This window comes from Leuciscus leuciscus (genome assembly GCF_965113295.1).
Source record: "Leuciscus leuciscus genome assembly, chromosome: 16".
NCBI classification, from domain to species: domain Eukaryota; kingdom Metazoa; phylum Chordata; class Actinopteri; order Cypriniformes; family Leuciscidae; genus Leuciscus; species Leuciscus leuciscus.
The window spans coordinates 1,580,001-1,603,670 of NC_138740.1; the positions used below are offsets into that span (position 1 = coordinate 1,580,001).

Consider the following 23,670-nt stretch of genomic DNA (forward strand, 5'->3'; position numbering starts at 1 on the left):
TACAGTACTTATAGTCAACAGAACGCCTAAAATCAGAACCAGTGTAACCAAAGCTTTATTGTTGAGAAGCCAAACACAGTTTGTTCACACAGACATTGCCTGACAGAAGTCAAAAATCATTAAAAACGATCTTTTCCAAATGGAAAGGCCACTGGTGTTATGAAACGGCACTGGCATGCACTGGCGCTCATCACTGACATTTACGGCACAGAGCCTTTTATTGACATCAGACTGTGGTGTCTGTTATATGAACGTCCTTTTACACTTACATATTCTATGACTCATTTGAAAGGAGGACATGTCTATATATAATCTCCTTCTCTACCAAGCGTTCACACACACAAATACACATCCCAAATACATGTTTAAAGACTTTGATAGGGTACAGGATCTCAAAGCCCATAGTTCCTAGTGGAGGAAAGGAAGTCAGTGTGAAGAAACACTCATCTATCGGTTGAGGCCCCGGGGAATTACCTCTGTTAAAAATGTACTTCATATTCAAACACAAACTTTGTGCAAATATCATGTGTAATAGTGGGCCGGGTGGTGCGGACCCCTGAGAGGGGCTCACCCTCATCTCATCAGTTAAAGCTTCAGAAGTGGGGCAGCAGAATGCATTAGTTGTGTCATTGGATGAGGACGTCGGTGGAGGGAGTGAGAGCAAGCACGGCCGTGGCTGCAGCGTTCAGTCTCCGCTCGACTGAACGTTTATGGCAGTCATTTCTCAATCTTTTTCTTGATGAACACGTATGTATTCAGTAGCGCTCCGTTTCATTTCGGGGCCGGGATGAGGAGGAGGGAGGGTCGAGCTAGCCTCCGTTTTGTTTGACAATACTTGACAATAGAGCCATATTGCCATACACATATCACAGCCACATAATCACAGCCATAGAGCCATATCGCATAACTACGAGTGTGACATTGCGTTTATACAACAGTTCAACGCCACAAGTGTGTAAAGACAGAAGAAACAACAACACACTGTCTTTAAAAAGCCTCTTTTGTGCAGAACTACTTTCTTTCACCACAGATTCAGATCTGAAGTTGACTGTTTAACAGTTGAGCCCAAGCCTCCGTTACTAATTCTAAAACGTCACTTTAGAAAGGAACGCTAACACCGTGTGCTAACTACACGCGACGCGCGATAAAAGGTTGTTTTCCATGTTAATCAGTGTGTGCCCTAACCAGCCGCGCCGGCGACACACGACAACTCTATTTTAGAAACGGTTTCTATTTTCTGTGACGTCGCGCTGGAACAACAAACACAAAGTGTGGCGATGATGATCTCAGGTGCTGTTTATGTGCTTTATTTAATGTTAAAAGCGTGTCATGTGACTCTGAACATCATTTAGTGCTCCAGCTTTGAAGCTGTAAAAGCAACAGTGGATAATTCACCTCAGATCTTCAAATTAAACAATTGGAAACAAGAACGTTCAAACTGTGAACAAACAAGTGCATTCTTTGACAAAGATTGTTTTAGTAACTCAGCCTATGTATTTTAATAATGTTTAAATGGTGTAATGTTTGTGAATTTGATTATGTACTTATCCATTTTCTTGCGAGTGCCGTCAAGATTACTCTCTGGTGCCGTGAGACTCTGCCCACACGCTGTTCTGATTGGCTGACTCCGCCCACACGCTGTTCTGATTGGCTGACTCCGCCCACACGCTGTTTTGGTTGGCTGACTCTGCCCACACACTGTTCTGATTGGCTGACTCCGCCCACACGCTGTTCTGGTTGGCTGACTCCGCCCACACACTGTTCTGATTGGCTGACTCCGCCCACACGCTGTTCTGATTGGCTGTGGGTTTTGATTGATTTTGACACATCTCGCAGTCGCGTCGCGTCTAGTGTGGACAGACACATTATTTGTCGCTGGAATCTTCTCGCATCGCGTCTGGTTAGGACACGGTGTAAATCTCTTCATTGAAGCTTATTGTATTATGTAGAGTATTATGAGAGAGAGATCGACTAAACGAGTGCATTACCTGCATCTGATAGTCCTCAGGTCAGTCTCATATTCATAATCACAAAATCAGTCTGAATGTCCGCTGAGGAAAGCGATATCTTTGTCTTAGTATCATTTTAACAGTTAAGGAGTTTTTCCATGACAGCGCTAGTCAATGCATTTGTCGGTTGCGTCTTATATGTTGTTTAAAGAAAAAATAATTACCTTGTTTTCAACCTTGTTTCAGTCCCTGGAATAAAAGTCTTTGCTACAATCTAATGGCACAATAATGTTACTTTCACTGAAGTAGTGTTGTTAATTAAATTAAATTAACAAATAATTTTGTACAAGAGGAAAAAAAGAAAAGCAAACAATTCAGGCAAAAGTACAAAAGCAAGCCTCTAGTTAGTACAGGATTTAAGTTAGAAATAGAAATAAAAAGTTATGAAACTTAACTTTGCCCTCAGCCAAATCAATTCGCTGTGGAACAAGTAATAGATTAATAAGAGCAAAGTTTGCCTGTTTGATATACCCAAAATGAATTATATCTCATGTTTAAGCACCATCTACATAAGAGCCGGCGGCAAACGCCTGGACCCTGAGGACTGTCCGCGATAAAGCTGTCCTCAGCGGGAACACAAGCGCTGATCGGCTGCTGACGGCCTGGAGCTCACATCTGTGAAACATCCAAACAAGTTTTCAAATAGGCATTATGTTTATAAATAAACTGCATATTTGAGGTCTAAACAACTACATTCTCGGCTAAAAGTATATTCCGTGACACAATAACAGTAGTATTTGTAAAGTTATAGTGGGACGCTGCTGTGAGAATGTTCCCAGCCCCTCTCCTTCCCCAGCACCACCTGTCTAGATCTGTATTAATGCATGTTTCAGCAGGAGCCTTCACTCACACCAGCAGCGTTGTACATCTAGTCTGCCAAGACAAAGCCTATCTACCTTCCATTCATATCAAAATACCGTTCAATTTTATTCCTAACCCCTGAACCTACCCATCACAGAAACATGTGCAAAACTCTCGAATTCAAATAAAACATGTGGCCAATTTATTAGCCATTTTAACTAGTGAGGACCAGTACTCACACACACATACACACACACCATCTGGCTGCGTAACAATAGTGTAGTTCAGTGTCAAATATTAATGGAGGTGTCTGTGATTTATTTATAATTATTCTATATATGATTATTATATGTCCGCAGAGAAGCAGGGTGAACTCAGCGCTGGATGTCCCTCTGCACGTTTGCTGTGTTCCTGCAGGCTTTAATTAATGCAAAATGCAAGAGCTTAACTGTCTTTACAACGTCCCTGTGGTGAACTTAATGAGGTTTGTTAGATGATGTGGAAGAACTGAAGTGCAGGGATGCACACACTTGTCACCTTTCGGCAAAAATTGACGTTAAAGGTCATATAGTCAGTGGAGGAGAATGAATATTTACCAAATATTAATTAAAAAAGCTCTTCTGACACAAATGTCAGCTTTCTTTTTAGATACATCGTCAAGACCGAAACAGCAATAATGCCTAGAGTAGCTCCGGTGACATAACTGCTCTGAACGTGGAGACTGGGAACTGTGCTGACATTTTGTTCGGTGCATGTGATTGAATATGTGAATCAGATTGCAAAGTTTAGGGTTCATATAAATGGAGGGGTTTGCAATACAGATGTTGTCTTATTTACAGCATGACAAAGGGCCCTATTTTAACGATCTGAAACGCAAGTATCAAACATGAAACGCAAGTAACTTTGTGGGCGGGTCACCGGCGCTGTTGCTATTATACCGGCAGGATAAATGACTCTTGCGCCCGACGCAAATCTAAAATGTGTTGGTCTGAAGTAGCTTCATTACTCATAGGTGTGGTTTGGGCGTAACGTGAAATAAACCAATCAGAGCGACATCTCACATTCCCTTTAAGAGCAGGTGCGCTTGTTCCATGGCGGATTGCTATTATAACGGCGGATTTGCCAGACTCACGCCAGGAGCGGTTCACAGCCGAGGAGACCGACGTTCTCGTCAGGGCCGTAAAACACAGAGAAGTGACATTGGGGATGGAGAAACACACCCAAATTAGCTTCGGTTAAACAGGCGTATGATAATTTGGGTAAATGTGTAAGCTAGATTTATGCCTATTTTTTCACATCTTCATGGACACAACAATGATTTCCCTCGTGTGGTAATATTTTCCCTTGTAATAATGTATGGTTTTCTAAAAATGAGAATTGCTGCTTCTGTGTAGATGAGAGAATCAAAGTGTGTGTGTGTTGTGCACACGCTACATTGATTATGGCCAAGCATGTGCCCTTAAAATAGCATCTGAATAACACCCACTGACTTTAGACTAGGTTTCTCCTGGTCAGTGGCGGAATTGTTTTCTGAAACTGCAAAATAGCACCAGGGAACGTTTGCGCCGGAACACGCCTCCTCTTTTCGCTGAACCGCCCCCGGGAGCGCAAGTTCATTCCCTAATTTACCGGCGTGTGTCTGTGGAGGGAAAAGTCCGCTGTGTGTCGGGTGAGAAATAGGAATGATACATGCATCGCTGTACAAAGTCACTTGCACTGGGTGCGAGATAGGGCCCTTAGTGTATCTGAGACAGCGTCAGAACCGCAGAAAGGCTGGGATGAGCGACTTTATCGAGTCGTCTCTACCAGTCTCAAAATTCAACATGTCTCCATTATACTGTCATTTTCTGCTCGTCCGGCACTTTGCAACCACACAAGCGTGTTTCAGAGACTTTCAGCATGCTTCCTATAACAACATCTGACGTTTACGTTTATCGTGGCATGAGAAAGTCACACAAACCTCACAAAATCCGATCAGAGCGGCCAGACTGAAACTGATTTCCAGAAATGTGACCGGATCGGATTTCAAACCTCATATGAATGGAGCTCGAAGCGGATTTGTAAATCTCACATGTCATGTGATGTTGCCGCTCACACTTGCTAAATCTGATCAGATTTGGACTGACAGTCTGAACGAAGCCTTAGTGTGATGATTAAATCACAGCCATTTGTGGTTTTATAAAGTGTTTGAATAAATATATAGTCTGACTCGCTGCATGTTTCAAAGCGAAGCGCTTCACAATGAACTGTGTACTCCGTATAACTCTAGGACTATGAGCTTTCTTTTTTTTTATGCAATAATAACAAATACAAAACAAGACAATAATAAACAATGAACAATACACAATACAGAGGGTTACAGGGCTGTGAGCTTCTGCTTTGACAGTTCATTACTGGATGATGCATCATGAAATGTAAACTCATGTGACAATTTGATTTGATTCCATGTAATTATTTCTCTATGATATATAATTATCATAATCAGTGAATGTATACCAGTAAAATTTCGGTACCAAAGCAAAACGGTTGGAACTATTTTGCTACTTTTTTAACCATATGGAAATGAAAATATTAAATTAATTGAGTTTATTATTTATGATGATAATAATAATAAGTAAATAACAAGTCAACAATAAGTTTATACAGCATGTAGCCTTGAAATGTTAATAAATAAATATATTTTTGTTAAAAGATCAAGTGAAAAATTAGTAATAACATAAAGGACAAAGACACACATACACATAGAAGAAGTGGCTGGTCTGTTAGTTTGCATCTACACTCCTAGACTTAATGCACATCTGTTCTGAGGTGTTGTTTTGTCCCATCGGTCGCTATGATTAATTCACTGTCAGTCATTGCAGTTTCCGATTCAATTTCACATTCAAACACATTGCAGTGAAACAACAGCATGAAAAACAAAACTTTTCTTTGTTTTTACAACACAGCCCAGCTTTTACATTCACACACTCACACATTGTATTCTCATAATGCATAATGTTTTGTTTATTATAGCTTCTGTTATCAATGCAGTCGGTTTGCATCGATGCTCATCATGGCTCGTTCCTTTCACAGAGACGTCGTCATCCTCTAACTAGCAGAACAAACTACCATTCTGAGATTCATGCTGACGAGTGTCATACATCTCTCACACACACACACACACACACACACACACACACACACACACACACACACACACACACACACACACACACACACACACGTCTGCGGCGCTAGACACATCAGATGTCATGATGTCTGAAGAGATGCTCTCAGCACACTCGCGTTAACATCGGGTCATCATGTGGGATTTATTCAGACGCCTCCCAGTCCATTCATTACCAGAACCAATGTACGACGCTTAATTATGTTCATTTATAATTTATATCATATCTCAATATTATTTAGTCAGGGACAGAAATATATGGAGATTTTTTAGGACAGGCTATTTCACATGATTCATTCATGTCATTTCTCATGGTAGTATAAATATTTTAAATATTTGTCCAGAGGAGGGCTTGAGCTGGATAATATGGGTTTTATTCTTCATATTTTCTTATTTGCATAAAAGGGGGAGTGACGCATCCTAAGTAACAGTGAATGTCCATTTAGTCCTTGTTTGATGCTAAACACCCCTAAAACTACACACTTGAGTGCAACCGAAGCCCAGTAAAACATTCACATCTATAATTACACTGTTGACTTTCACATACATGTTAACTCATCCTTAAACCTAACCATACCACCTGTCCTTAACTTTACCCGTTTCCAGATCAATAACAGCTTTTTGTGAAACAACATGAACACAATAAGTACATTTCACCTCACAATTATTTTGTTTAGGTGCATGGTAGTTAAAGACACCTAATATGACCACATCTTCTATATGACTACACATAATTATATGAACATTACATTCAAGCTTTCCAGAACTTTTGTGAGGAGCTCAATGCTAATGATTGACTTGTCTAGTGATGTTGCCTATGGATATTGTACTGGATAAAGTGCACATCTGAGGTGATCTGGAGAGCTTCACTTCTGTGATATTGGAGTCTGAAATAAATGGACACGGTCTATTAGCTGAAGATAAATTGTTCTCTGCTGTAGAGAGAATATCCTGAGGTGCGGACAGCCATCCGAGACGCCGGCGAGCCTCAGAACCGTCCAGGGTCCTCCTTAGTCTCTTTCTTTTCAGGCACTGAATAATGACAGCGTTTCTGCTGGAAACTGCGGCTAGATTAATGTCATTAGGCATTTTTCAACAGAAAATTATGGCTCACTAACTCACACTAACATTGAACACATTTTTATTTTTATGTGTATTATCTCAAGGACGATAGATTTTTAATCTAATACATGCAACTCAAACATGCCTGTGGTGAAATTTCTACAAAATGACAGTAATGTCCAGCGATTGGTGCTAAAAGCGTGGTCAGTTTCATCCGAGACAAATACACGTGAATCTTGCAACATTCTACAAGTCTTTGAACTCTTTTATTGTGTTTTTTTTTTATTTAATTTTATTTAATTTTATTTGTTACCCAAGCGCTTTACATCACAAGTGCAGTGCTGACACAACATGTTGGTCTTCCTCAAGTCAAAATGCTTTTTGAAGTATTTAACCAAAGAAATAAAACCTTAAAGTTCCCATGTAGTCAATAATTGAATCCCTTAAAACTCACCTTCGATCACCAAAATGACATGTTTTTTTCCTTGAAAAAGCCTTAAAATATCTTGCCTGTAACTCGACACCCTTGCCTCATTTAGTATGCGTGGTTCTATGAATATGCAAATGAGCCCCGCCTCCACTCACTCACTCAGCTCAGAGATCCACTGGTTGACGATCACACGTTGATCTGATTGGTTACAAGGTAGTTTGTGACGTCAGAAACACCAGCGATTTCAAAGCGTGTGTTTGAGACTGTCTTTGGTTCACTGCAGTTTTAAGGAGGAAATACTCAGCAATGCTGTCGACTTATGAATATTTTGTCTTAAAGCGTATTAAAAACACCACATAGACATAAACAACATTAAAAGCTGGAATTTTTTTTATTTTTTTTATTTTTTAAGTAAACAAGAAACTTTGGTAGTATAAAAAACTTTTATGTAAGTTGAAGGGTTCTTTAAGACTTTTCTGTATGTCCTGGGTTGTGCGCCACCCACTAGCTGAGGGACACACTGCTGGGTTTACGGGACGGCTTACGGACCCTCATGCTGAGAGACACACTGACTCCTTCTCTAATCCAGGGTTATTTCTCTCTGAGGCGTGTGTGCTGAACACACCAGACCCAGTCCTGAGAACCCAAAAGAACCCAGTCCTGTTCTCACAGCTGTGAAAGCTGTGCTGTGATGCAGGAGTATGAATGCAGACGCTTCTGGATACACACACTCAACGCCACGTGGCGTTTCATAAAGCTACACTATTAGATGTTGCATTCTCAATGTCAATTCAAAAGGCACAGCTCACCTTGAAAACAAAAATAGGTACACTTTAGCATACTTTTTAAAAGAGAACTTATAGAAAAACATACTTTAAAAGAATATACTTGAGTATGAACTGTGTTTGGAGACTTCCCAGCTATCAGTTACAATTAAATGAACATGTATTATAGTTTAAATGCATATTAAAATGCATTTAGTTGACCTTAAGAATGCTCTTTGACCACTCTTCTCTCCTTATGTCATATCATAATTGTCTTTGAAATATGGTTAAAGTGTACAGACAAGCATTTATGGTAAACTAAAATATAAAAATGTGAAATATAAAACTTGTATTTATATATATATTTGTAGTAAACATTTGTAATGAAGTTGCAATTTAGTACATTTAAGATTATTTACTTCAAACATAATAACAAATAACACACAACAGTTAAAATTGGAATAAAGTACTCTGCATGTGCTTTAGTACAGTAGTGAAAACATAAATGAGTGTACTTTAAATGCACGACAAATGCTTTTTTAAACAATATATTTAAAGAAAACTTTTTAAAAGTATACTTAAGTGTGTTCAAGGAAGTGTCTCTTTAAGCACACGCAAGTTATTATATTATATTATTATAAATATCACATGACATGTATGGCTCATGTGATTGGCCAAACAAATGCTCCTGAAGTCACGTGACGGATAGAGAAGCCCAGGTGTGTTAGAACTTGGTTTTGTTCCTATGAAAGCTCAATGTTCACACATGTTCTGCATCGGCCGCTCTCGAGCTCCTTTCTTTCCTCTCCGGCTGGCAGATGTGCATGAAAATAATCATCCGTCCGTTTGATGGAAGCCATTTGTCTGAGATGATACGTCTGTGTCACGTCTCTTCGTGTGATAAGTGATATTTATAGCTGTTTCAGTGCTAGTGTTTGGCACGTGCATCACGAGCTTCTGTGCGTTTCACTCCACGCTGTTTGCTTTAATGACGCCTCTCTGGAAAGGTGCAAACTTTATGTGTCACTGGCAGCATTTGTTGTGCCGAACGCAGTGACAGACCACAACAATGGAAGAATAGCAGAGGAAATAAAAGGCAGGGAAGATACGGGTCTGTGTGAGAATGGAAAACACGCTCTTATCTACTGGAGATCTCCAGAAAACAGATTTGGATGTTGTCTGAAGAACTCTCTTTTAGAAACAGACACAAAATCAGCTTGTAAATGTACTTTAACACCGGAAAAAAGTGGAACTAACCCGTTAAACATGAAAGTATTGTGCAATCTCAATAGGGCTGCACAATTAATCGAATTTCTAATCGCGATTGGGATTACGGATGCCATGATTACAAAAGAAAATCCACTCTGCGTGTGTGTGTTTAGAGCATGTTATGTTATGAGAGGCGAATCACGAATACGTAAGAAAACCCAGCACAATAGGAACTACCAGGCAGTGACGTATGTGTACACTGAAATAAAAAGTATTTCACCTCAGAAAAACGGACGGTCCTGTCCTGTCAGCCGTTATAGGCTACTGTGCTCGCGGCGGCACGTGCTGTGTATCGCTTCACTGCATATAAAGTGCAAAGGAAACTACGAGCGTGCAACTTCGTTACGTTGTAAATTAGTAAGTCACGAAATAAAAATAAAATGCCACTTTATTTTTATATAGACCCCCACTGAAGAGTGCAGTGTTGGTTAAAGCATTATTAAAGGGGTGGTATAATGCTCTTTTCACAAGATGTAAAATAAGTCTCTGATGTCCCCAGAGTGTGTGTGAAGTTTTAGCTCAAAATACCCCACAGATATTTTTATATAGCATGTTAAAATTGTCCCTTTTTGAGGGTGAACAAAAACACACCGTTTTGTGTCTGTTCCTTTAAATGCAAATGAGCTGCTGCTCCCGGCACAGGGGGCGGAGCTTCAAGAGCTCTGTCCTTTTACCTCACACACACACGCACTGAACAATTCAAAAACGTTTTGCCTTTTATGTTCAAACTGAAGTCAGAAAGATGGAGAGACAACATGCAGAAGCAACAGGACATTTCTGAATGGTTAGTTGATGAGTTTATGAAGCTGATGTGTAGTTATCTTCTAGTCATTGGTTAACATATTCTGTCATGAGAATCTATAAATCATGTTCCAGGGGGCGGGGTTTATGTAAATTCTAGGGTTGGTGATGTCACTAACCCGGGAGGAATGTGGTGTAGTCTCTACCAGCCGTTTGTTCTAGTCCTTAAAAAGTGATTTCTTTAAAAGCAAATATCTCCCTTTGCTTTGAACTTTGAGCGTTGTAACTTTGCAGATATTGTTTATGATCAAACAGCAACATTACACACTAACTAAAGTTAGAAAAGTCAAATCATAATCAACCACCCATTTAATGAATGGGTCCTCCATTTCCAAGAGGACACAAGAACACAGAGTTTGCGGGATGAATAAGGTGAAAGGTCTTGAAAATGAGTGACAGCGACGCATTATAAATTCAGCGGTAGATGTGCTTTAGTGGATTCTTCTGCTTATCCCATTAGCAAATGTTTAAAAGAAGATCGATTGAAGCTCATTCTCGGCAAGCACTTACTGTAACTAATCCACAACCGTAAACCAAGGCACTTACTCATTAACTTTATACAGAAAGAATCTGTCTTTCTTCTCTTCTACATTTCACCCTTGCTCTCCTCATCTGTCGTATACTCTTGGCATCTATAAACCTTGGCATTGTTTACTGTGAATATTGTTGAGTCTTATGACAAATTACTTGTGATGTTCCGCATTTGTTTATCCAAGTTTCTTTGGGTGAACGCGTCTGCTAAATGAAGAAATGTAAAAGTAATTAATTACAGAAGCAAAGGATAATTAGGCTTGTTTTATTGAGCATTAATCTACCAAAGCTGAAGGAGGTTTATGCTTGAAAACATCTTCTATTCTCTGAAAGCAGCTTTTATTGCTTTTCAAGTACATTATTTAGTTTTAAGCATAGCTGTTTTCGATATCCAAAGTGCAACTTGTATTGATATATAAAGCAGAAGGCCTCCGTTCATGCCGGAGCGAGATGCGCTGAGACTAACAGAGATGTTTCCCTGAGACGAACAGATGTTGGCTGTCGGATGGCCAGATGTTGACCACAGCTCTGGGTCAGAAACTCAGACTGATGCCAGACACGCCGCTGGTCCGAGGACAAGCCACTGCTGTAACATCTTGCAGGAGAACTGACTGGGATTTCAGAGCACTGTTGGGATCATTATTATGAGAATTGATCAAATAAACTCTCATTGGTTGAAACAATAGTAATTGAAGCTTATTTTTTAGAACCATATTTTTGAACCACCAAATTAAGTTTTGTGCTTGCAAACAGATTAAGATGGTTTATTGGCATTAATGGTTTCATGAAGAACTTTTAAAGACCTCCTGTGATGAAAATAAAGTCTATATGGTGTTTTTAATATGCTTTAAGACAAACCATGTGTAAATTCATAAGTCGACAGCATTGCTGAGTATTTCCTCCTTAAAACTGCAGTGAACCAAAGACAGTCTCAAACACAGTGTTTCTGATGTCACAAACATGTGACCAATCCCGTCAGGGAAAATCGAGTACATATAGCAATATAGCGGGTTAATTATATATATGATGTACATTATGTTATGATGAACTGTCTCCACTCACTTTCTATGATGTTCAAAGTGTTTCTAAAGATGGTGATTGTTAGAAGGCAGCTTTCTGACTCTGAGATGAGAACGGGAACATGGTTTGTGTGACTTTAGCAACACATTATTAGCTGTTTGATAATCATAGAACTAATCATATGAATTATCGTTATGTGTCCGACGTTGTAGAGAGCGATACATAAAACACATTACCATTCTGATACATGGACTTGTAGACGAGCCTGTATAATTCACTCTTCCTCTTCTTCTCCTGAATCAGTTTCTGCTTCAGACATACATATATATGGCTAATTAAAGCAGCGTTTACTACAGTAAAGTTGAGTGAGTGAGTGGAGGCGGGGCTAATTTGCATATTGACCCGTGTATATTAAATGAAGTAAGGGTCTAGAGTTACATTAAAGTTATTTGAAGCCATGAAGAAATTGTTTTCACTGGGAATTTGTTTTTCAATATTTCATTTTAGCTATGAAAAATGTGTTTTAAGGGATACAACTATTGACTACGGGGGGACTTAAACATCCATGAAATATTCCATTCCACAAAAGGTTCTTTATAGTGGGAAATGGTTTTTCATATTCAAATGTTTTTCACACTAAGAAGCTGATCACTCAAAGGTTCTTTGGGGAACCAAAATGGATTTCTGCATGTAATATAAAATCTGTTCTAGAAATGGTTGCCCATCATGACAATACTGGTGCATGTTCATTACCACAAATGACTGTATTACCGAATACAAGCACACGTCTAATCTCTTGCAAACCTGTCGAGCCAGCATTTATCCTGATGTGAAGGCTGTCCGGGCGTCTGCTAACATCGAGGGCAGCATCACACGCATCGGCAAGCTCAGTCAAATTATTGCAGGACCAATGAATTCAGCTGAATTAAAGATACACTATCATACCCGGTATTTATGCATAGTATGTACTTGTATGTGTTGAATCTGTGCTTTGAGTTAGGATGCTGCCTCTGTGACACAGCTCACTGGGTTTTGGAACAGACTCGTTGTGTTTGCCTTAATGTTCTTCATCATATGAGCCTCGTGAAGACTGGCACACAGATCAAGAAATGCAGAGCAGTGGATGCACAGAGCCAGAGCGTGAATGACAGCGCCTCCAGACGGGACTGTGGGATCACTCGTGGTCTGTGCTCTTTTGGGGAAACTGCTGATAATATCTGCTCTTATCACATGTCACACGCTCCACCGGAGCCCTATTGTTTAGAGTCATGAGGTCCATCCGTCTCTGTTGCCCTATAGGAAGATACGGATCAGTCTCCGGGATAAGCCGTCTAAAGGGGCCGATTAGTTGAGGCCGTCATATGACTGAGCATTTAATCCTGATATGAGCATGTAGAAGTTACTGATGGCTTTCTTAAATATGAAGTATGTGTTTTCTGTGACAGTAGTGGAATTATAAAAATACACCTCCCAACTCAAACATCTCAATCACAGCTCTTACGGGTGCTTGTAAAGGCATACTTCAACAGGTAAAAGTAGCTACTTTCTATTATAGGTCGATATAACGATGAGTCTCATCGTTCAACTGTTGGATTTAATATATTTGCCCATCATGGTTATACTTTATGTTTGCCTCAGATAATCATGTGGTTGGTTTTAAAAATCAAACATACAGGTGAAAGAACAAGGTTTGAAATGCTAAACGCTCTTTATTTGCCTTGAGAATAATATATTTTTTTACATTTAAAAGACTTGATGTTACTCATCATTAGATGAACAAAAGTATTTGAGTTGTCAGTTGTTAGTTGAGTTAACTTAAAGTCCTCCTGTACTCATCTTTGATCACCAAAATGACATATTTAAACGTTTTTCCTTGAAAAAAAAAGTCTTCATGTCTTCAAATATCTTGAATGTAACTCGACACCCTTTCCTCATTTAGTATGCGTGGTTCTATGAATATGCAAATTCACCCCATCTCCACTCACTCACTCAGCTCAGAGATCCACTGGTTGACGATCACACGTTGATCTGATTGGTTACAAGGTAGTTTGTGACGTCAGAAACACCAGCGATTTCAAAGCGTGTTTTTGAGACTGTCTTTGGTTCACTGCAGTTTTAAGGAGGAAATACTCAGCAATGCTGTCGACTTATGAACTTACACATGGTTTGTCTTAAAGCATATTAAAAACACCACATAGACACATAAACAACATTAAAAGCTGGATTTTCACCACAGAGGGACTTTAAAATGATGATAAAGGTCTATTTTTTAAGTTCCTCAACTTTGTTGGACGCTGTTGTTTGGTGTTCTCCTGCATGTCTCTCGTGAGTTTGAATGTGCTGATGAAGGCTAACCGCTTCACCACGAGATCTCTCAGACACAGACAGCACACGGCGTCTATTAACGCTGTTCTGACATGTGCTCACGGCTACCTGTGCATTAATCACACGCCACCGTAAAACACGAAACAAAGCAACATAATGAGAAACACAAGTCAAGCGTTCACTGTTACTAACGATGTTTGAATGAGCTGTTCTGAGGCCACCAGTCACTTCATTATATTTCCACTGTGACACATAAAAGCAGAAGAAAACGTGTGTATAATAGTATTAGTCCTCTGTGTCTATTTCCAGTTGTATATTTGTGGACTTCATCTCATTCCCAGTGCGAACTCACTCTATTCTCAACATTATATTCCAGCTTATTCTAACACACATCTGCATTTCAGCAGTTTTCAGCTGGGAAGGGAATTATGAATACTGATGGTCTTCATAATTTGACTATTATGAGTGCAGACAGTCTACAACCATGGACATGATCAGTCAGCCTCTTTAAACCGTGTGCTAATTAATGTCCTGGGACATTTTATACATTCAATTTGCAAACAATGATTTGATGATTGATCAATCAGATATTTCACTCTATAATGTAGATATAATGTATAATGTACCTAACCATCTTTCAATATAAAACTATACAAAACACGTAACTGCCACATATCATGTTTTTTACTTTTTTACACCAAATGCAAATAGCCTGATTTGTTAGCAGAGGCTATTTACATTATCTCTGCACACCATTGTCTGACTAAAATACGAAACAAACGTGATAACAGGAGCAGTGGTGTTTTTCCCATCGCATATCAGCTGGTTGAGATGTTTATTTTAATTAAAACATTAAGAAAATATTTAATTTAATACAGGGAATAAAGTACCTAACGGGTATAGGGACAGTGACAAGTAATGTCCCAATAAGGCAGCATCCATCTATGATTTTATTAAATATAGTCATTGTATCAGTGTTCAGGTTCAGGGGGAAAGGAGGCGGGAACCGGGGAAGTTCAACATACAATGTTGATCACAAAATAAACAAACAAGAAAACGAAACTGCATAAAATAACTGCAGCATAAACTAAAACAAAACAACAACAACTGCATAAAGTCCAGGCCTGGTCCTCTCTCACCCTTCACTGTCATCACTCCTTCTTTTATCCTCCCAGAGCTCCTCCGTGGGACTCGAGACCAGATCATTTGCGCTCGCTCCACCCTGCTTCTTGTCACAATCAAATACACTAAATATGTGGTTATAGATGGCGCACCATTGTTATTAAAGTACATGAACATCAGCAAGTGAACTACTGAATGCACCTTTAAAGTCGGCAAAAAGTGAAGTTGCGCTCGTCTTTTATTCCCTATTGTGTCGTATATCTGAGTGAAACTGCTTCTAGAACAAGAACAAATGTGGGCGGGGCTTGATTGTGTCTGTGGGGAATTGGTGGATCTCATGTGAGTGACAGGTTATAGCCCCGCCCTCATCATCAGAGAAGAGAAGAGAAGAGATGCTGCAAGAGGAAGGGGAAGTTATTCTGATTCAAGATTATGAGGAACATTCATTCAAAACATTGATAATGTTCATGAATAAATAGACATTCTGTTGACAATATGTAACATTTCACCAACATGACAACTCACTCTCACTAGAGTATTAGTAGACTGTCTGCTTAATATCTGCTAACTCTTTATTCTGATGCTCCCCAACAGACATTCTACTGACTATAAGAAACTTAGCAAGTACATGTCAACTTATTCTACTAACCCGAACCCTATCCTAACAGTCTACTAATACTGAACTAATACTCTAATGAGAGTTAGTTGATGTTACTTATAGTCAACAGAAAGCCTAAAGGGGAGTGTCAAAATAAAGTATAACCGTATTTTTTATCAGAGTGGAAATCCATTTTCTATATAATGTTAACTTGACTGCTTCATTTCCACTTTAAGGATATGTGAAGACAATGTGCAGTGTGTCTCGAGTCTAAAAACAAGGTCTCAACAAACAGACAATTGTGTCTCCATCTTTTAACCTCTAATAACCATATTTATCTTTCTGACGTTGCATCTGTGTTTTCCTGAAATCCTGCACGCACTACACAGACAGAGGTACGTGTGAGACGTGTGTGTGTGTGTGTGTGTGTGTGATGCAGTGGCTGATGGGATCGCTCTCCGCTTACAGTCACGCTGGGAAATGTGTAACGTGCGCTCAGCTCAGCTCGACGATGTTCACAGCTTAGCTCATTGTGCTTGTTTTGCTGGAAAAACGCTTGCTTTTGCTTTGATAAACAAGTTGGTCGTCCCTCAGCTGTGTTTCAAAGGCCGTATTGATTTATTCGAGTCTGCATTAGGCATTATGAAACCTCCTCCCCTAGCCAAGCACTGTCACGTACGCTGTGTCATTGATCGTTTCGCGCACCACAGGGGGTCTTAAAACATATTAAGCGGCCCTTAGTTCAGATACAAGACACTTGAAATCTGACAGCTCTGAATAAATGCAAATACAGCATGCCTGAAGACATGAAGCGCTCTCTTCCACTGGATGTACAGGGCCTTTCCTCTTCAATGTGAGATACTTGCATGGAGACATTCTCAGTTTTAGTACATACTCAAGGCTGTGTTAACATCTGTAGTCAGGTAATGAATATTAATGCGGACGGTTCATTAACAAACTGTCAGAATTTGTGATTTGCCCTCGAGTGCCTCGTGAGAAGAAGACACACTGGCTAAAGGTGTAAAGCTGCGGTTTAGAGAAGACTGGCATTGTGTTCAGGCGTCTTTAATACTTCTAAACATCTTTACGTGGATTTTAATAGTCAGTTTGCGCTTGACTTCACCTTTCATTTCCCGTGTGATGAATGAATCAAGCCAGGGGTCTTTAACTTTTTTCAGGACTAGGACCTCAAGTCATGACATTTCCTCAAGCTTTTGTTCAAAATGTTGTTGTTTTCTATGAAACTTACCCACATTCAAGACTTGATGAAGCAAGAATACTTTGTTGTTGTTGTTGTTTAAAAGCAGATGCTCTGTTCCTTCTTTTCACACATTGACTGTTTACATATTCATACAACCAAATATTCTTGGGGCCATGAAAGTTTTGTGAAAATTATTTTAAAAAATCTGGTGCTGGCTGGCAACTTCTCCTTAGAAAATGCTGGTGGGGAAAGGGTTAAGTCATTAACATAATCATAATTATCTAAAGAATCATACACTTAATTGTACTTCATACATTTTAATGAAACGTAGCTAAAATTTAGCTTTTTAAAGGGGCGGTATAATGCCCTTTTCACAAGATGTAAAATAAGTCTCAGATGTCCCCAGAGTGTGTGTGTGAAGTTTAGCTCAAAATACCAGATAACAGAGGCACTTCATAAGAGTCCGCACACTCCACAATAGACGAAGGACATCAAAAAGCGAGATAAAATCAAGTGCTTTTACTGAGAAAAAAGGCAAACGTTTCGGTCACATGCGACCTTTCTCAATGCCAAACTAAAAATGCCTCAAAATAAAAATACCAAAATGCTCAATGCTCAAAATACCCCACAGATATTTTTATAGCATGTTAATATTGTCACTTTTTGAGGATGAGCAAAAACTCGCAGTTTTTGTGTGTGTCCCTTTAAATGCAAATGAGCTGCTGCTCCCGGCACAGTGGGCGGAGCTTCAATAGCTCATGTGTGTGTTAGCAGCTCCGATTACCTCACACACACACATTTCAAACACTTTTAGCCTTTTATGTTCAATCTGGAGTCAGACAAAGATGGAGAGACTCAAGAAGAAGTGACAACATGTAGAAGCAACAGGACATTTCTGAATGGTTAGTTGATGAATTTATGTCGCTCATAAGTAGTTATCTTCTAGTCATTGAGTAGCATATTGTGTCATGATCTATAAATCGTGTTCCCGGGGGCGGGGTTTATGTAAATGTTAGGGTTAGTGATGTCACTAACCCGTGAAGAAGCTCATTTTAGTCTCTACCAGCCGTTTGTTGTAGTCCTTAAAAAGTGATTTCTTTAAAAGCAAATATCTCCCTTTGCTTTGAACTTTGAGCGTTGTAACTTTGCAGATGTTGTTTATGATCAAACAGCAACATTACACACTAACTAAAGTTAGAAAAGTGAAATCATAATCAACCACCTCTTTATTGAAGGTTTAAGTAAAATAATTGGTACTTCATGCAGAACCAGCTTCATCTTGACTCATCATTTGACCGGGAGTTAAGACGGATTTATTACTGAAAAAAACAGGAATTACATCACCTATAATGAGATCATGGAAAAGATCATGAGACAGTTTGAAACCTCATCGCCTCGCGCCACAGTGGGTGGTTGCGTGCAGAAATTGTCAATTGTCCTATTCAGTGTGTGTCGTATTAATCGTTTTGTTCCGTCTGATCAAATAATTAGTCATCAAAAGCGCAGCTCATATTTATTGCAGTTCATTCGACGCACTGGATCTTAAAGGTTGAGCGTGTTGCATTGTGGGATGCAGTGCGCTGAACTCTGAGGCTACGTCTACATTCATCCGGATACATTTGAAAACGCCGTTTTCTTTTAAAAACAGTCTCCGCTCCATCCACACTAGCGCTTACAAGCGTTTCCCAGAAGTTTTCAAAACGCTAAATTCACCTTCCAGCGCATGCGTTAAACCCTCATGAAAGCTCACGGAGATGATACATAAAGTAATAAGATAAGTAAGGGATAATGTAGAGTGAGGCGGTTGTTATAGCGAATACAACCCTGACAGGCTGATCAGGACCCCGACGCGGAAGCGGAGGTGCCGGGAGCCCTCTGCGCCCTCTGTGCCGGGAGCAGCAGCTCATTTGCATTTAAAAAGACACACAAAAACGTTTTTTTGCTCACCCTCAAAAAGTGACAATATTAACATGCTATAAAAACATCTGTGGGGTATTTTGAGCATTGAGCATTTTGGTATTTTTATTTTGAGGTATTTTTAGTTTGGCATTGAGAGATGTCGCATGTGACCGAAACATTTGCCTTTTTTTCTCAGTAAAAGCACTTTTTATCTCGCTTTTTGACGGGTCTTGAATCCCGCTTATTACATGGCTACCTACCAAATAAATCAATAATTTGACACAAAATATTGATTTAATATTGATATATTGATTTAAAAAGGAGTTTATTGATTTAAAAAACGATTGTATTACTTCCGCTAAAGAAAATAGTCTGTTCCATCTCTACGGTTATCCTGTGTCCATAGCAACGCTCTGTTTTTCATGGCAACGGTGTGTTATACTTAGCAGCGGTTATCAAGAAATAACACACCACATTCTACATTAGAATTCAACCAAGCCATGTAATAATAAATAATAAAGTTATTGTGCAATTCTTCTGGCAGGATCATTTAATTTATCTAAATATCTCAGCGTTCACTGATCGTCCAGGTCGCCATTATATGTTTGGTCTGAAACACTAAAACTCTCATGTTTCGCCGCAGGACAGCAGATGTGAGTGAGTGTGTCATCTCTGCAGGACTGATATGAAGAGTGTGTGAAGTAACATATCTTAGCAACTGTGTGAAAGTGAATATAACAGGCACAATACCGACATAAACATGAGTATCTATTGGTTCAATATGCGTCACATGACTAAACTTACGTCATCGTTTTTAAATACCCCCGGTTTGACAGTCCGCACTACAACACAAACACACCAGTCTCAAATGTATCCACTTTGGAGAGTTTTCAAAAAGCTTCGTTTTCAATAATAAAAACGCCGTCTCTGGACGGAAGACAAAACAGAGAGAAAAATAATCGTTTTTAAACCAAACCGTATTAGTGTGGAGAAGGCCTGAGACAAATACTACAGGTCATCCATGGATGCCATTGCCATGCATACAGCAGATGCTGGTACTGTACAGTTATGCATGTCGTCATTCGTTGGAGGGCCAAACACGCTCCTCTGTTCTCAGATCGTCCTCAGTCAGACGGGACGCTCTAAATGCAGTCAGGCATCGCAGGCATCAGTAATCGAGCTAATGCCATAACGCATGTGGACAGCCACACAGACGAGCCTCCAGGCTCATTTAAACTTTATAAGACAACAGCGTGCCGTTCTCCCCATGCCTTCTGGATGAATTATGTGCTTGCTCGCCGGTGCACTTCTTTTAACCCTGGTTTCTTATGCATTATTGATGATCAACAGGGTCAGAATTTGCTTTTAGTGCTCCCTGATGACGGCTCCATCCGGGAAGTGCACTCATAATATCATGGCTGCCGGAGAATAGACTGGAGCTTTCTGGACGACTTTCACCAAAGTAATGCATTTGTGAGTCTCTCTCTCGCGCTGTGTGTGTGTGTGTGTGTGAGTGTGAGAGAGAGAGACGTACAGAACAGAACGACAGGTGAATGTGTTTCGTCCATTAGAGATTCCCCGGTCACTCTTCCAGCGGGGTCTGTGATGAAGACGCTTCAGTCTCATGACACCTTCACATCACGTCAGAACGATCCAATTTATGTGACAAACGTAAATGAAATGAAAGATGCTTTTATTTACCATGGGAAAGATGAATCATGCTGAAAGCAGATCAGAAGCTTGTATTGTGCTTGTTGAGTGTAGAGTTTAGTTTAGATTGTAAATGGTTGATGAAGATTAGTGATAAAGCTTGTCGGAAAATGCAATTCAACAGGTCAAGTCATATTTACTTTTATAGCGCTTACGATACAGATTGTTTCAAAGCAGCTTTACAGTGATAAACAGGAAAGTGTCAATGTTGTAAAATTCATCAAACAAATTCAATTTCAGCTGTAAAGCAGCTCTACAGAAGACAATAGAGTCATATTCAGTTCACTTCAATAACTTCATCAATTATGAAACAAATTCAATTTCAACAGCAAAGCAGCTCTACAGAAGTCATATTCAGATCAGTTCAGTTCAGTGTTGATTCAGTTCACTTCAATAAACTGTGTAAAGTTCATCAATTATGAAGCAAGTTCAAATTCAGTTCAAATTTTGTTCTGATCTGATAGTGTCAGTGCGGATAAACTGATAATATTACTGAGTCTAAGGGCTCTTTCACATCTACCTTGTTTGGTCCAGATTTTCAGACTTTTCAGTTTGGTCCGAATCAAAATGACAGGTGTGAAAGCTCTCCCAGACCACGGTCTGCACCAAACAGACCAAATTTGGTCAAACAAAAAGAGGTAGTCTCGGTCCGGATCAAACTGAGCAAAGGTTTGGTTTGTTTCTAGTGTGAACGCATTTTCTGTATGGTTCGGACTTTCAGAACATTTACAGGAAGTTCCGGTGGTTCCCACGTAGCCTAAACAACTGAAGACACACACACACACACACACACACACACACACACACACACACACACACACACACACACACGGCCTGCGTCCTGCCGGCGACGATAAAATGTTCGCACAACGAGGACGTTGATTTGGCGAATGTGAGCTAGCCTGGAGTATAGCTGGAGCTGCAGGGAGTAATGCCGTAATAATAACAGTATAGTGACAACGATATGCGTCTGTTCATTCATTCCTGTCAAAGTATGCCGAACTGACAACACGTGACGTCAGACGCACATCCATTTACAAACCTATCAATGTCGAGACGCAGCCCGTATAGATGATGATGACAGGACGCGAGTACGTCATGTAAAGTTCTTTAGTGCACTCGCATAATTGCAATGAGAAACCAAACCAGAACTAACCTAATACACAACGTATCAAAACATGAACTTTGGTTCGGACCTTGGTGCGACTCTCAGGTGTGAAAACGCCCTTACTTGTCTTTTAAACCACAACTGATCAAGCCAAAGCCAACAATGACAAACACAGACTTAGGTTTCCCATCATTCTCTCTGGCAGTAAGAACACTTACAAATACACTTATAAACAGTGTTGGAGAGTAACTAACTACAAGTAGAGACGCTACTAACTGAACTACATTCTTCAGTAGCTTGAAAGTTGCTTAGTTGCATTGTCTTCTTATTAGATCACAAGCTGAAACTGTGCATTACCATCATCTATTGTTATATCACACATATACAGTTCACAGAGAAGAGATCTATTGTTATAGCACACATATACAGTTCACAGAGAAGAGATCTATTGTTATAGCACACATATATAGTTCACAGAGAAGAGATCTATTGTTATAGCACACATATACAGTTCACAGAGAAGAGATCTATTGTTATATCACACATCTTGCGGCTTTACAGTTCACAGATCGACTGATGATTAAAGGACGTACAGGAGTGAGTTGATGTTACACCTCAAAGACTTCAAGCACATACAGGTGAATAATAGCCTTTTTAAATTGATTAATTATCCTGCTTTATTGCACTCTATATCAAATGTCTATATCTGATTTAATTACAATGATAACCCACCATAGTTTAATATGTTCTGCCACAGTTTCATAATGAACCGAAAATATAACCAGGGCTTGCATTCTCTGGATCTCACCTAAAATATTTGCTCACTCTATGTGTTCGTGTTTTTACAGTGAGGTAGTTTTGTTGTGCATGAGTTTACACACCGCACAAGGAAGCTTGATTTCAACCTTGAATTGAATAAAAATAATAAAACGAAAACAGTAAACAAGAACAAATAAACATTACAAGCAGAAGTACAAATGAAATAAAGAGTGCTTTAAGGATTTCAGGCAAGCCAACAGTCTTCAGGTACAGCAATACTATAGAAATAAATTGAATGTTTAATTGTATGAATTAAATCCAGATTGATTATTCTCGCTATCTTTTGTTGTGTGATGAACATTAATGACAGACGGCATCTGGAATATTAGGCTGCTGTCACTTTAAGAGCGAATGCACGGATCCAATATACTGATACACGCGTGTTTTCTTCCTCAGCTGTTTCTGTTCTCTTAATGCTGCGTTCACACCAGACGTGAATAGAGCGTCTGGCGCGAGTGATTTCAATGTTAAGTCAATGTAAAGACGAGTTTACGCGCGTCTGGAGGTCCTGCGGTGCGAATAAGGCGTTTAGCGCGGTGCGGTGGAAATTATTTTATTTGGTGCTTTTTGTGCATTCATGCGTGTGACGCCCGAGTTGAAAAATCTGAACTTTGGCGTCTGTTCGCGCCGCGTTAACCAATCAGGAGCCTGCTTGCTGCTGTCACATGGTGAAGTGACGGGATAAACTCCCGCCCGGAGTCACTCATTCAAAATGGAATATAGCAATATAGCAATATAGCAGAATATAATATTCAATATAGCAGTTAACTGAGTATCACTAGATAGAGCACCAACAGTCGTATCCGTACCACAGTTTGAAAAACATTGATAGTTTTTCAATATTTAATATACTGTATTTAAAATTTCATATACATTTTCTATCCGAAGACAGATGGACAGGCGCTCTGCAGCTGGGATAGAGCGCTCCGATGCGGTAACTCTCGATGAATGCTCGATCAACATCTGCTATCTTGCAAACAGACAAGCGGATTTCACCTCAGACACACGTCAATTTTGCTTCAAACTTTTGCTTTT

General features: G+C 39.6%; 1 protein-coding gene and 1 long non-coding RNA gene across 3 annotated transcripts in view; one reads left to right on the forward strand and one right to left on the reverse strand.

Annotated features, from left to right (window-relative positions):
• Window positions 1–23,670, forward strand: part of fstl4 (follistatin-like 4) — a 268,104-nt gene that overhangs the window by 53,003 nt on the left and 191,431 nt on the right. The window lies entirely within an intron of this gene.
• LOC309478004 overlaps window positions 22,989–23,670 on the reverse strand; it is a 244,168-nt gene continuing 243,486 nt past the window's right edge. Inside the window, exon 3 of the long non-coding RNA XR_014198742.1 lies at window positions 22,989–23,026. This is a non-coding gene — a long non-coding RNA (uncharacterized lncRNA). The remainder of the gene's footprint in view (window positions 23,027–23,670) is intronic.